The 15,082-nt window shown below is 41.5% G+C and overlaps 1 protein-coding gene across 1 annotated transcript in view; it reads left to right on the top strand.

Moving 5' to 3' along the window:
• Window positions 1–15,082, top strand: part of WDR70 (WD repeat domain 70) — a 181,926-nt gene that overhangs the window by 77,220 nt on the left and 89,624 nt on the right. The window lies entirely within an intron of this gene.

The raw sequence follows: 15,082 nt of genomic DNA, 5'->3' as shown, positions 1-15,082 counted from the left end.
ATGTCAAAGCCCCGCCCAAGGAATCCCATCGTGGGCGGCAAGGAAATGGGATTCCCTGCCTCCTTTTGCTTGCAGCGCCATTCCCGAGGCGGGGAAATTTTGGGCTCGGAGGCGGTGCGGCTCCCCCCTTGTTCCACCCATTGCCAGGGCAGCCTGTGACCGCCTGTCTCCTTTTATTTCTTACAGAAAAGGCGTGGCTGCGGCGTCCGAGCCTTTTCCGTAAGAAATAAAAGGAGACAAGCGGGCACGGGCTGCTTTGGCGGAAGATGGGAGGGCGGGGCCAGAAGTGTTGGGGTTCGGGTTCGGGTTTGGCGAACTTACCCAAACTCCGCCGCCAAGTTCGGCCGAACCCGCCAAACCCAAACTTTGATGGGTTCGCCCAACACTATACATTACCAAACTTTTTATCGTTAATGGGGATGAAAGCAGTCTATAACGATGGCAACTTTCAAGATATTTGATTGATAAAACAGTTATCGCTTACGTTTGGGTGCTTTCTTAATAATTATATAATTATGTTGGTCTAAGGCTAAGAATAGAATTGTTAGACTGCTAAAGATGTCTTTTCATCCACCTCTTGAAATTATTGTAAGAATTATGAATCCTTGTAGAATGAGGCTAACTAACAAAGGCCACTACTGGGCGAGATTCTTCAAACTGTTAAATTAAATTTGATATTTAGTTACTTCACACAACATATGTAATATAATGTCTTCTGCTGAATGTGATGTTCTGGGCCTTTGGAGATCATAGGCCTGATTTTTGCTTTGCACGAAATGTTCCTAGCAAGTTTGTCAAAAGTTGCTGTGTTAATCTTTTAACTTAGTTCAGATGTCTAATTTTAGCCATATGTGTTGATTTCATGGCTAGCCTCATATTGTTTTGCTGAAATGATAAATGTGGGGTGAAATGTTCTTTTAACCCGTGTTTCTAGTTTACATATTTAGCACTGTTCTGTTTAGCAGCAGTGCATCTGATAACTTTCATTGGAAAATATTCACTGAATCCAAATCATGAAATGAAAGTTTCGCATACTGCATCCCAAAGTTTTCATTCCTAAATCTGAAAATCCTTCCTAGAATTTCTATCAAATTATTATTGATCAACCATAGACTTAATAAAAAGCTATTGTATTGGCAGTTCTGTGTTAGCAAATACTTCAAAAGAAAAGGATTTAGGGGTAGTGATTTCTGACAGTCTCAAAATGGGTGAACAGTGCAGTCAGGCGGTAGGGAAAGCAAGTAGGATGCTTGGCTGCATAGCTAGAGGTATAACAAGCAGGAAGAGGGAGATTATGATCCCGCTATATAGAGCGCTGGTGAGACCACATTTGGAATACTGTGTTCAGTTCTGGAGACCTCACCTACAAAAAGATATTGACAAAATTGAACGGGTCCAAAGACGGGCTACAAGAATGGTGGAAGGTCTTAAGCATAAAACGTATCAGGAAAGACTTAATGAACTCAATCTGTATAGTCTGGAGGACAGAAGGAAAAGGGGGGACATGATCGAAACATTTAAATATATTAAAGGGTTAAATAAGGTCCAGGAGGGAAGTGTTTTTAATAGGAAAGTAAACACAAGAACAAGGGGACACAATCTGAAGTTAGTTGGGGGAAAGATCAAAAGCAACATGAGAAAATATTATTTTACTGAAAGAGTAGTAGATCCTTGGAACAAGCTTCCAGCAGACGTGGTAGATAAATCCACAGTAACTGAATTTAAACATGCCTGGGATAAACATATATCCACCCTAAGATAAAATACAGAAAATAGTATAAGGGCAGACTAGATGGACCATGAGGTCTTTTTCTGCCGTCAGACTTCTATGTTTCTATGTTTCTATCCTTGATTTTTAAAATTGATCTTGATTTTTTTTTTAAATGTCAAAATTATTAATGGTGGCCCAGAGGTCATTGAGAGGTCAGCATCATTCAAACTTAATAAATAATAATTATTATTATCTTCATCATCTTGCATTAAAATCATGTTTAGAGGTAGTCCTTTACTTACTATCATAATTGGGACCATAATCTCAGCCATTGAACAAGTGGTCATTAAATGCTTTGCTCAACAATTGCAATCCCAGCACTCTAGGTTGTGGTCATGAAGTAGTCTTTTGGGTTATTAAACAGACAGCATCCCAGGAAATGTTTTCCATTCTGTTCTTTTTTAATGTATATATTTAATAAAGATTATTTTAAAAAACAGGGAAAACCCCTGCAAAGACTTTAGGGCTTGGAAAACATCTTTCGCAGAGAGTAACAATGAAAAAGCTTGCAAGAGCTTGGAACATTGTTAGCACCTGGTTAGGGCTGGAAAGAAACATTCGGAGCAAGTAGAGAATGGGAAAAAACCCCTACAAAGACTTAGCATTTGGAAAACATTCTTAGCAGAGAGTAACAATGAAAAAGCTTGCAAGCTGATAAGAGCTGGGAACATCGTTAGAACCTGGTTAGGGCTGGAAAGAAACTTATTCGGAGCAATGAAGAAAACCCTGCAAAGACTCAGGGCTTGGAAAACATTCTTCGCAGAGAAAAACTATGCAAGATAAGAGCTGGGAAGATCATTAGCAGCTAGTTAGGGTTGGTGGGAAAAATAAAGCTACATTCAGAGTATAAGACACACCCAAATTATCAGCCTCTTTTAGGGAGAAAAAAGGTGCATCTTATACTCTGAAAAATATGGTAGTTCACTTCCCCTCATGCATAGAAGGGAATTACAGTGATACCTTGTCTTACAAACATTCTGGGACGAGGTTCTTAAGGTGAAAAGTTTGTAAGATGAAACGATGTTTCCCATAGGAATCAATGGAAAAGCGATTAATGCGTGCAAGCCCAAAATTCACCTCTTTTGCCAGCCGAAGGGCCCGTTTTTGCACTGCTGGGATTCCCCTGAGGCTCCCCTCCATGGGAAACCCCACCTCCGGACCTCTGTGTTTTTGCAATGCTGCAGGGGAATCCCAGCAGGGGAATCCCAGCATCGCAAAAACGAGTGCTTCACTGGCAACGGAAGTCCGGAGATGGGGTTTCCCAGCGAAGGGAGCCTCAGTGAAATCGCAGCATCACAAAAACACCGAAGTCCTCAAAAACCCACCTCCAGACCTCTGTGTTTTTGCAATGCTGCGATTTCACTGAGGCTCCCCTCGCTGGGAAACCCCACCTCCGGACTTCCGTTGCCAGCGAAGCGCCCATTATTGCGCTACTGGGATTTCCCTGCTGGGATTCCCCTGCAGCATCACAAAAACACAGAAGTCTGGAGGTGGGGTTTCCCATGGAGGGGAGCCTCAGGGGAATCGAGCAGCGCAAAAACTGGTGCTTCGCTGGCAACGGAAATCCGGAGGCGGGGCATCCCAGTGGCGGCAGTGGGTTTGTAAGGTGAAAATAGTTTGTAAGAAGAGGCAAAAAAATCTTAAACCGCAGGTTTGTATCTTGAAAAGTTTGTATGATGAGGCGTTTCTAAGATGAGGTATCACTGTATTTTGGTGAAGGAACAAAGCTTGTTTCTGCACCTTGCTGAGGGAGTTCAGCTCTCCTCAGATGGCAAATCTTTCAGCAAGCTTGTAAGAACGTGGAACATTGTTAGCACCTGGTTAGGGTTGGAAAGAAACATTAGGAGCAAGTAGAGAATGGGGGGGGGAAACCTACAACGACTTAGGATTTGGAAAACATTCTTAGCAGAGAGTAACAATGAAAAAGCTTGCAAGCTGATAAGAGCTGGGAACATCGTTAGAACCTGGTTAGGGCTGGAAAGAAACTTACTCGGAGCAAGTTAGAGCAATGAAGAAAACCCTGCAAAGACTCAGGGCTTGGAAAACATTCTTCGCAGAGAGAAACAATGAAATTGTACAGGTCATACGAGGAAAGGTTGCTGGAACTGGGCATGGATAGTCTAGTAAAAAGAAGGGCTAGGGGGGACATGATAGCTGTATACAGGTACTTAAGGGGTTGCCACGGAGAGGAGGGGGACACACTGTTTTCCAGGGCACCAGAGGGCCGGACGAGGAACAACGGTTGGAAACTGACCAAGGAAAGATTCAACCCGGAGATAAGAAAGAATTTCCTGACAGTGAGAGCGATCAACCAGTGGAATGGCCTGCCAGCGGAGGTTGTGGACTCCCCAACTTTGGACATTTTCAAGAGGAGATTGGACTGCCATTTGGCTGGGATGCTGTAGGATTTCCGGCTCAGGCAGGGGGTTGAACTTGATGACCTGTAATAATAAATAAATAAATAAAATAAAAAAGAGCCTGCAAGATAAGAGCTGGGAAGATCATTAGCAGCTAGTTAGGGCTGGGGGGGGGGGGGGAAATAAACCTACATTTAGAGTATAAGACGCACCCAAATTATCAGCCTCTTTTAGGGAGAAAAAAGGTGCATCTTATACTCTGAAAAATACGGTAGTTCACTTCCCCTCATGCATGGAAGGAAATTCTTTTGGTGAAGGAACAAAGCTTGTTTCTGCACCTCGCTGAGGGAGTCCAGCTCTCCTCAGATGGCAACTCTTTCAGCAAGTTTGCAGGGAACAGCTTGCAAGCTTCTTTTCTTATTTCCCATTGACTTTCCGGGTAGCCAGTGGAGAAGATCGGAAATGGCGATCACATGATCACAGGACACGTAGCAACTGTTCATAAGTGCAAACAGAGGTCCAAGCACCCAGAACCCAATCACAGAAACATAGAAACATAGAAGACTGACGGCAGAAAAAGACCTCATGGTCCATCTAGTCTGCCCTTAATATATGTTTATCCCAGGCATGTTTAAATTCAGTTACTGTGGATTTACCAACCACGTCTGCTGGCAGTTTGTTCCAAGGATCTACTACTCTTTCAGTAAAATAATATGTTCTCACGTTGCTTTTGATCTTTCCCCCAACTAACTTCAGATTGTGTCCCCTTGTTCTTGTGTTCACTTTCCTATTAAAAACACTTCCCTCCTGAACCTCCTGACTCTGGGAATAGCAGTGCAACATTTTGTGATGGCCAGAAGTACTTTGTGGGCTTCCTTTCCAAGGCCATTGCAATTCCGTACTGTTGTTAAAACAAACAATTGTAAGTTGAGGATTACTTGCAGTTAATGCAGCTGCATTGTTGAGAAAATAAGAAAACAGAATCATCTTGGATACAAGTACAATTAACTATCATTGGGCCATGATTAACTTACATAGGATTTTTAAAAAAACTAAAAAACAGATATACCCAATATTCAGCCGTTCTGTTGCCAGAGTTTGGCATCCATAGAAAACCTTTGGTGAAATACAACGCATTGCACATTCACAACAGTAACCTTATTAAAGAGCCTTTCAACTTATTGGGAAGTAAGTGCATCACATGCATTCGGTGAAAGTAACTGAACCATTCTAAATAACGTTCTGAATTTAACTAATTGGACTGGAGTATTCCAGCAATGTTGACACCTGCTTACGTTGTTCGTACGTACCTAATTGCTTTAATGGGCAATTTCCTAGTAAGCTTTGCTAATGCAGTGATACAGATGTGTTGTAAGTATTTATCTTGGGTTATGTCACTGTCAGCATTTCAGTGGCATTAACCTTCTCTAATTATTATTGCTGCCCAAAGCATGTGTTTACCTATGGTGTGTGTCAATGTGTATAGAAATAAATGGCAGTAAAAATGTGCTTTTAGTTAATGGACAAAAATAAGAGCAGTATCCTGTCCTGGGATGTTTGTCAGTTCTTCTGTGCATCTTGGAAACCAGAGTTGACCATGTTTTATGCATATGGGTTAGCGAGATTCCCCTTGGCCTGTGAGCATCAACTTCCGTTTTTAATGATATTGGGTTTTTAGTTATAGTTTTTTAATCAATGGATTTGTATCGCGTTGTTTATTGTTATAGTGAGCCACTCCAAGTCTTCAGAGGGGGGCAGCATACAAATCTAATAAATTATTATTATTATTATTATTATTATTATTATTATTATTATTATTATTTCAATACAACACAGCAAACGAGATCACTATGCTGGATTTCGTATTTCATCACCAGTCGGGCGCTTCCCAAGCACCTAAGATTGCGTGATGTAGCGGCGAATTATGTTTGCCGATCCCAGTAAAGCGGCCTTTTGCAATTGACATATGGAGATTTTGTCAATTCCGATGGTTTTCAAATGTCCGCTGAGATCCTTTGGCACTGCGCCCAGCGTGCTAAGTACCACTGGGACCACTTTCACTGGCTTATGCCAGAGTCATTGCAGCTCGATTTTTAGATCTTTGTATTTCACTAATTTCTCTAGCTAGTGAAATTATTATTATGTCAATACAACACAGCAAACGAGATCACTATGCTGGATTTCGTATTTCATCACCAGTCGGGCGCTTCCCAAACACCTAAGACTGAGTGATGTAGCGGCGAATTATGTTTGACGATCCCAGTAAAGCGACCTTTTGCAATTGACAGATGGAGATTTTGTCAATTCCGATGGTGGATATAATAATAATAATAATAATAATAATAATAATTATTATTATTATTATTATTATTATTATTATTATTATTATTATTATTATTATTATTATTCCTTGACAAACTCCAGCCTGAAGATGGTGAATGTGATTTCACCGAAACGTCGCATAGACATGCAAAACATTACACAGGGCAAAACCCGAACTCAGAACAATCTACATATATATATATATATATAAAATCTAAGTTTGAAGCTTAAGCTTAAATACTTTGGGCACAAATAAAAAAGAGAGGAATCATTGGAAAAGACTGTGATGTTGGGAAAGATTGAAGGCAAAAGGAAAAAGGGACAACAGTCTGAGATGGTTAGATAGTGTCATCAAAGCAGTGGGCATGAGTTGGGCAGAATCGGGGAGACAGTGGAGAATGGGGGCAGCTGGTGTGATATGAACACAACTTAGTGACTGAACAATAACGAAAGACTGGAGAATATTCTCAGTTTTGGGGGGGGTTAATGTTGAAAGTTAAATTGGGGAAAAGAAATCACTGCCTGACAAAAATTCAGTAAAGATGGAATCAACCTAATCTTTCGAAAGAGATAATTTCACAATTGAATGCTACTACATGTTCTGTCTGGGTCACTCCAGAAGCCAAGACCAACCCAAAAAGAGAAGCCAGACACACTGGTAAAAGGCAAAGGCAGTTTTATAAAATTCAAGAAAAACACAGGTAACAGAAAATGTCTTCACAAACAGGAAAATGCTATATCTACAGATATATCCACGAAGGCCAAAAGTCCATGCAGCAATACAGAATTCTTGCTGCCAAGCCAAGGCTGTGGATAGCAGACCTACAACTCCCACGGATCTTCCAAAGCTGCTGGGCCACGAGCCAGGAACAGAGACGCTGAGAAACAAGCAGGATAACGTCACGCCAAGCTGATAACACTCCACATGGCTTCAAGGGCTTGCCTGCCTTTTAAACCCTGCTGATGAGGACCACAACCAAACCCAGCTGTTTCTAATTCAATGGTGATAATATTTCTTTAACTGCTCCTTTCGTTGCTCTGAACGTCTCTGTCTCATGTCAATGACAGCTTGTGCGTCATCACCTCCAAGCTACTGGCTGGGGAGAGCCCCCCCCCCCGGGGCTCTCATGCTGTTCTCCTTCATCCCATTCCTGATTTTCCTCTCCCCCGTCCGACTGTTCAGCCCCCTCCTCTGCTCTGTCATCCTCCTCCGGGCATGGAGCCAGCAGAGACACAGCCAGTCCCTGAGCAGCCTCAGGCTGAACCACAACACTACAGAAAATACTTTGGCTAGATTTACTGAGGAGAGGAAGTGGCCTTTGTGCTGCGGTATCTTCCAAATTCAGAACTTTATAGAAAAGAGACAGAATCTGAAATTGCATCATAATAGAGGGCCAGAATAGCTGGTTTAAAATCAGTGTATTGTGATGTAAATCGCATACCAGCTCTTAACTTTTTAAAACTGCTCTCAGTCTTCAAGGAATGCCCTGCATAGAATACTGGTACATGACATTTTAATGTGATTATGATGTATACCTCATTGGCTACATCCAGCGAGAGATATTTCCACTACAAAGATACTTGTAGCGTCCATCTCTCCTGCTGCTACCATAGTCAGCTATCTCATTCTATTGGCTTCTCCTTATCAATGCATAAAATATGTTCTGAGAAGTGCCTGTAATATATATACAGTGATACCTCATCTTACAAACCCCTCGTCATACAAACTTTTCAAGATACAAACCTGGGGTTTAAGATTTTTTTTGCCTCTTCTTCCAAACTATTTTCACCTTACAAACCCAAGCCGCCACCACTGGGATGCCCCGCCTCCAGACTTCTGTTGCCAGCAAAGCGCCCATTTTTGCGCTGCTGGGATTCCCCTGAGCCTCCATGGGAAACCCCACCTCCGGACTTCCATGTTTTTGCGATGCTGCAGGGGAATCCCAGCAGCGCAAAAACAGGCGCTTCGCTGGCAACGGAAGTCCGGAGGTGGGGTTTCCCAGCGAGGGGAGCCTCAGTGAAATAGCAGCATCACAAAAACACGGAAGTCCGGAGGTGGGGTTTTCCATAGAGGGGAGCCTCAGGGGAATCCCAGCAGCGCAAAAACGGGCGCTTCGGCTGGCAAAAGGGGTGAGTTTTCGGCTTGCACGCATTAATCACTTTTCCACTGATTAATATGGGAAACATTGTTTCATCTTATGAACTTTTCACCTTACAAACCTTCTCCCAGAACCAATTAAGTTCGTAAGATGAGGTATCACTGTATATTCTCAGTCATGGATGTCCCAAAGGCACTTTTTCAAGAGGCAACTGGACTTTCTGATTTTTCTTTGAAGTCATTTCGCTTCTCATTCAAGAAGCTTCTTCGGCTCTCACTTCACTTCAAAAGTGACACATCTTCAAAGAAAAACCAAAATCATCCCAGATAAATGCCCAATATCCAAAAAAGGAAAACTAGTTATGCACACATTCTTGAAAAGCTACCTTTTTAGTATTTTTTTGCCTTCAGATAAGAGGTTAGTTATCTAGACTACCTAAAGCTCTAAATGTCGTTTAGAATGTTCCCATTTTTTACTTTGTTCCAGTTAAAAATTGTTTTACCTTGTTCTAGTTACAATAAATAGTGTATTTTCTCCAGATACAACTTTTTCCCTCTTGTTGTGTTGCATTTTAGTAATTCTCTTGCAGTAACCTGGCAAATTTCAATTTTGGTTTGCTTTTTAATAATTAAAGAAATAATCATAATATTAAATGATTCAATTTGAGATGAATGCATAATTATGATTCATTCAAACTTCAATCACAAACTTTCATTTATTTAGTTAGAAAGGATAGTATACTACTCCACCTTTTTCAGCTGCATAGAACTTAAGGTGGGTTTGAAGAATGAAGACAATGCAGAAATAAACAATTTCTAGATTTGAGGGGTTGGAGAGGATATGGCAGCCTAGAAACCTCTTAAAACAAATCCTGCATTTTGTCTTATCATGGTTAAAATTGTGTATTAACATCTGGTTGACCTGCATAAACACACACATCCTCCAAATGTTGAAAGTGACCTGTTATACAATTGAAGACAGGGTGTGTATGTATGCTTGATTCCTGTTTAATATAAAGCATTTTATTAAACAGAATTAAATATGTAGACCTGCTTTGTCTGGGTCCTGGTTTCAAGGAGTATTTTGAGGCATTGTTACAGTAAGGTTATGCTGTATACCAGGGGTCTCCAAACTTTTTACACAGGGGGCCAGTTCACTGTCCCTCGGACTGGTGGAGGGCCGGACTATGAAAAAAAACTATGAACAAATCCCCATGCAAACTGCACATACCTTGTTTTAAAGTAAAAAACAAAATGGGAACGTACTATTTAGAGGGGGGAGAAGATCTGAAATTCATATATGTTTATGTTTTGTTTTTAATTTTCTTTTGTCAACATCTGATTGGGTATACAAGGTTTTCTTGGCTTATGAAAAATGTATAAAGAAAGAAGGAAGCACTTTGGCATAATGGTTAATAAGTTAGAAATATAATTGGTGTTGCACTTTTTGAAGGAACATTAAGGAGGGAATTTAATTAAAAGAAAATGAATGTAACTGGATGACAAAATTAGAAAAAAAAACTTTTTGCAACTTTTTTGATTATTGATATTAGTTACTAACAAAATACCGCATTTTATTCATTGAAAATTAGATGGTACACTGTGTTGTTTGAATGTATGTTGAGAGAAAAATAAAAAAATTTACCCCCCCAAAACAGTCCTTCCTTCCTCTGTCCCTCCTTTCATTTCATTCTTCCTTCCTTCCTTCTTTCCTTCCTTCCTTCCTTCATTCCTCTGCACTTCTCCTTCCCTCCCGCTCTTTCCCTTTTCTTTCTTTCTTTCTCTCTCTTTTCCCTGTGCTCTTGTCACTCACTGGCGGGCCAGATAAATGGCCTCAGTGGGCCGCATATGGCCCACGGGCCGTAGTTTGGGGACTGCTGCTGTATACCCTACTGTGTAGTGGAACCTGCAATTCAGGGCCACAGTGGTATTTCCGAATATCTCCGAGACCGCCTTCTGCCACATGAATTCCAGCGACCGGTTAGGTCCCACAGAGTTGGCCTTCTCCGGTCCCGTTGACTAAACAATGGTCGGGCGAAACGTGGCCTCCAGGAAGGACGTCTTCGTGATGTCAAAGCTCCGCCCATGGAATTCCCTATTGGGATTCCCCACCTCCTTTCCAGCCTCCAGATCAGCCGAAAACGCCGCTGCCAATCGCAAAAACGGCGCTCCGCTGAGCACCGCCACCTGGCTGTAACCTTATTAAACAGCTGGGCGCTTCTCGGCGGCCTCTGGAACCTGAACCTGAACCCGAACTTCTAGGTTCGGGTTCGGGAGAACGCCGAGAAGTCCCCCTGCTGTTTAAGAAGGTGACAGGTGGGCGGCAGCGCTTCTCGGCCTCCTGAACCCGAAAAGTTCGGATTTGGGTTCAGGAGAATGCTGAGAAACACCCCCTGCTGTTTTAAAAGGTGACAGCCGGGCAGCGGCGCCCAGCGGAGCGCCATTTTGCGATCTGCGGTGGGTTCGTAAGGCGAAAAAAGTTCATAAGAAGAGGCAAAACATTTTTGAACCCCGGGTTCGTATCTTGAAGTGTTTGTATCTTGAAGTGTTCGTATCACGAGGGGTTCGTATCACGAGGTACCACTGTATTAGATTTGTTTATTGTATACTGTTTTATTGTTGTTGTGAGCCGCCCTGAGTCTGAGACTGTGGCATTTCCTTAATGACTGCTGGAAAAATTCCCCAAAAATGGGTCTGGTCACATGATGCCTCAACTTACAACCTTAATTTTGGGCTTAATTGATTGTGTATTTCATATTGAGCACCTGGGGATGAACACGAATTCCAGGAGATATGTACAAACTGAAATATCGTGTAACCTTGACAGTTTTAAAGGGCATTAACCATTAGTTTCTTAACAGCATTCCTATTGAGTTTGAATGTTCAGCGTCATAGAAACATAGAAACATAGAAGACTGACAGCAGAAAAAGACCTCATGGTCCACCTAGTCTGCCCTTATACTATTACCTGTATTTTATCTTACAATGGATATATGTTTATCCCAGGCATGTTTAAATTCAGTTACTGTGGATTTACCAACCATGTTTGCTGGAAGTTTGTTCCAAGGATCTACTACTCTTTCAGTAAAATAATATTTTCTCATGTTGCTTTTGATCTTTCCCCCAACTAACTTCACATTGTGTCCCCTTGTTCTTGTGTTCACTTTCCTATTAAAAACACTTCCCTCCTCAACCTTATTTAACCCTTTAACATATTTAAATGTTTCGATCATGTCCCCCCTTTTCCTTCTGTCCTCCAGACTATACAGATTGAGTTCATTAAGTCTTTCCTGATACGTTTTATGCTTAAGACCTTCCACCATTCTTGTAGCCCGTCTTTGGACTCGTTCAATTTTGTCAATATCTTTTTGTAGGTGAGGTCTCCAGAACTGAACATAGTATTCCAAATGTGGTCTCACCAGCGCTCTATATAAGGGGATCACAATCTCCCTCTTCCTGCTTGTTATACCTCTAGCTATGCAGCCAAGCATCCTACTTGCTTTTCCTACCGCCCGACCACACTGCTCACCCATTTTGAGACTGTCAGAAATCACTACCCCTAAATCCTTCTCTTCTGAAGTTTTTGCTAACACAGAACTGCCAATTATTAAAGGGATTGGAGACCTTCCAGCTTAATGAACAAATGGTCCCACTCATTGTAAAAGGGAAAGGCACCTGTAATATTTCCTTTTCTCATTTCCTATTACAATAACAAACTAGTTCCCTAGAAGCCTCACAGAGCAGTTAAGTAAACATATCACACATCCAGTGTGAAATTGTTCTTTTTTAAAAAATAATGAATAAAGGGATTGTTATAAGGTTCACTTGTCTTTTGGTTGTAACGATAGCGATGTGGGCATGTATCCTGGCCTAAAGTAAAGAACATGAAAAATCCGGCACGGAATGTCTCTGCCTGTTTTATTTTGCGCTGTTTGCCGGTGGTGGAGTGTTTGATTTCTGTTCATTGTTAATTTAATTGCCTGTGATGGTGAGAAATAAGATGGCAGTATATCGGTCTATGTAAGCAAATGGCTAATGCTTGCGTTTGTCATTGTACAGATTTCCTTTTGAGAACCTTATGGGGGGGGGGGTTGGGGGTAATGGCTGTTTCATGTCAGTCTCAGTCCAAAGTCCTGATTTCGGTGGAGATAATTCGAAACCTAAATAAACTGCAAAGTTATTTACAGCCTTCGCTAATTAGGATCTTCAGGGACCGTTCCATTTTCTCAGTGTTTCACTCTTATTTTCTGTTGTGCAGTATCAGACTATGATTAAATTGTTGATGGCCGCTCAAAGTAAATTTCTCAAATATCCCCTTAATGTGAATAATGAGATCCCCTGCAAAACTCAACTGCCTGTTATGCCTTTTCATATCCAGGATAATAGTTGTATTATAAGTATTTTGTGCCTTCCACTGCCCTTTAGCATTAGTACCAGAATTGGGTTCGTACTGGTACAGTCCATTCTGCCTTTCCAGTAGCAGCCCGCCAATTGCGTAATTTGTGCTCAACGGCTCTGGTACCGTCTTTGTTGGTACATTGCGTATGCCACCTTTTTCCCTGAATTTTCCCCCCTTTTTTTCCCTTCCTACTTCCTGCAATAAGCCACAGCAATAATAATAATAATAATAATAATAATAATAACAACAACAACAACAACAACAATAATAAAAAATTAGATTTGTATGCCGCCCCTCTCCGAAGACTCGGGGCGGCTCACAACATAACAGCAATACAATATAAATACAAATCTAATGTTAAAAATTTTTAAAAACTAATTTAAAATACATTGTTATAAAAAAACTAATCTGCTACACAATCATACACACTGAGTCCGACTGAACATAAACATAATAAAGGTCAGCGAAAAAAGGAGAGGGGACGATTAATCATTTATTGTAATTTTAAGAAATGCCCTCAATTTAGGACCACAATTGGAATTTCCATTGATAAGCAATAGTGTTGGGCGAACCGAACCCGCAAAGTTCAGGTTCATACCGAACTTTGTGCGGTTTGGTATACCGAACCCGAACCCGAATTTTTGCAAAAGTTTGGGATCAGGTTCGGGGAAGCGCCACCGCCCTGCTGTCAACTTCCAGAACAGCTGGGGTGCTTCCTGGCGCTCTCCCGAACTCAAACTTTTCCCGAACTTCCGAGTTTGGCATTCGGGAGACCGCTGAGAAGCGCCCCGGCTGTTTCTGAAGGTGACAGCTGGGCGGCAGTGCTTCCCAGGACAGCCAGGGAGCTGTCAGATAGTCGGGAGGTGCAAAAGGAGGTGGGGAATCCCACAAGGAGATTCCGGGGTGGAGCTTTGAATTCACTGAGACGTCCTTCCTGGAGTCCTCGTTTCAGCCAGCCAGGAAGGACGTCTCAGTGATGTCAAAGCTCCGCCCCCGGAATCTCCTTGTGGGATTCCCCACCTCCTTTTTCGCCTCCCGACCAGCCGACAGCTCCCCGGCTGTCCTGGGAAGTGTCGCCGCCCAGCTGTCACCTTCAGAAACAGCCAGGGCGCTTCTCAGCGGTCCCCCGAATGCCGAACTCAGAAGTTCAGCAAGGGTTCGGTTTCAGGTGCCAAACCCGAACTTTTTAAAAAATTTGGGCGCCGAATCCGAACCCGAACTTCATTGGGTTCACCCAACACTACTAAGCAATGCAGTTCTTAAGTGAGTCACATCCAATTTTACAATAAAATAAACTTCAGGGATGAAATGAGGGGTCCTTGGTGCTCTCCGAGATTAGCTGTGTACTGATGTTACTTAGCTTGTGTAATAAAACATCTGCAAGAAAACAACCTCAGTGTTAATCCTGATGAAGTCTGAAAACATGCGATTCCTGAAACAGTGAGTTATCGGTACAGAAAGTTCATCGCTGATTTATGGAATATTATTAGCAAAAATATATCCATATTTTGATTTTCCAGTATCTGATGCTAAGAGACATTAGCTTGACCAGCAAGCACTTGTAAAAAATTCCAGTACGCCAATGATAAGATATATTTAGTCAAAGAAGCTATTGGATAATGTTTTTTTTAAAAATTGACTATGATGACTATGATGGACAGCGGTGAATAAGATAGCAGTTTTCCAATATTAGTGAGGGTATCACCAAAAAGAGTAGGTTAATCTATTCTCCAAAGAACTAGAGATCAGGATAAGAACTAACAGATGGAAGCTTATCAAAGAGAGATACAACTTAGAATTAAGAAAAAAAAATCCTGACTTTTTAAAAAAAAATTATTATTACAGTGTTCCCTCAATTTTCACGGGTTCGAACTTCGTGAATAGCCTATACCATGGTTTTTTTAAAAAATCTTAATTAAAAAACACTTCACAGTTTTTTTTCTATACCACGGTTTTTCCCACCCGATGACGTCATACGTCATCGCCAAACTAATAATTTTTGCAAATAAATAACAAAAAAAATAATTATTGCTAATAAATAATTATGTTTATAAATATCAGGATCACTAAGTGTCTTATTCAATGTTGAGTACCAGTGATAATGGTGAGTAAATGGTTGTTAAGGGAATGGGAAA

This window comes from Erythrolamprus reginae, chromosome 2 (assembly GCF_031021105.1).
Source record: "Erythrolamprus reginae isolate rEryReg1 chromosome 2, rEryReg1.hap1, whole genome shotgun sequence".
In the NCBI taxonomy this organism is placed as follows: Eukaryota; Metazoa; Chordata; class Lepidosauria; order Squamata; family Dipsadidae; genus Erythrolamprus; species Erythrolamprus reginae.
This window is presented reverse-complemented; position numbering and strand designations above follow the sequence as displayed.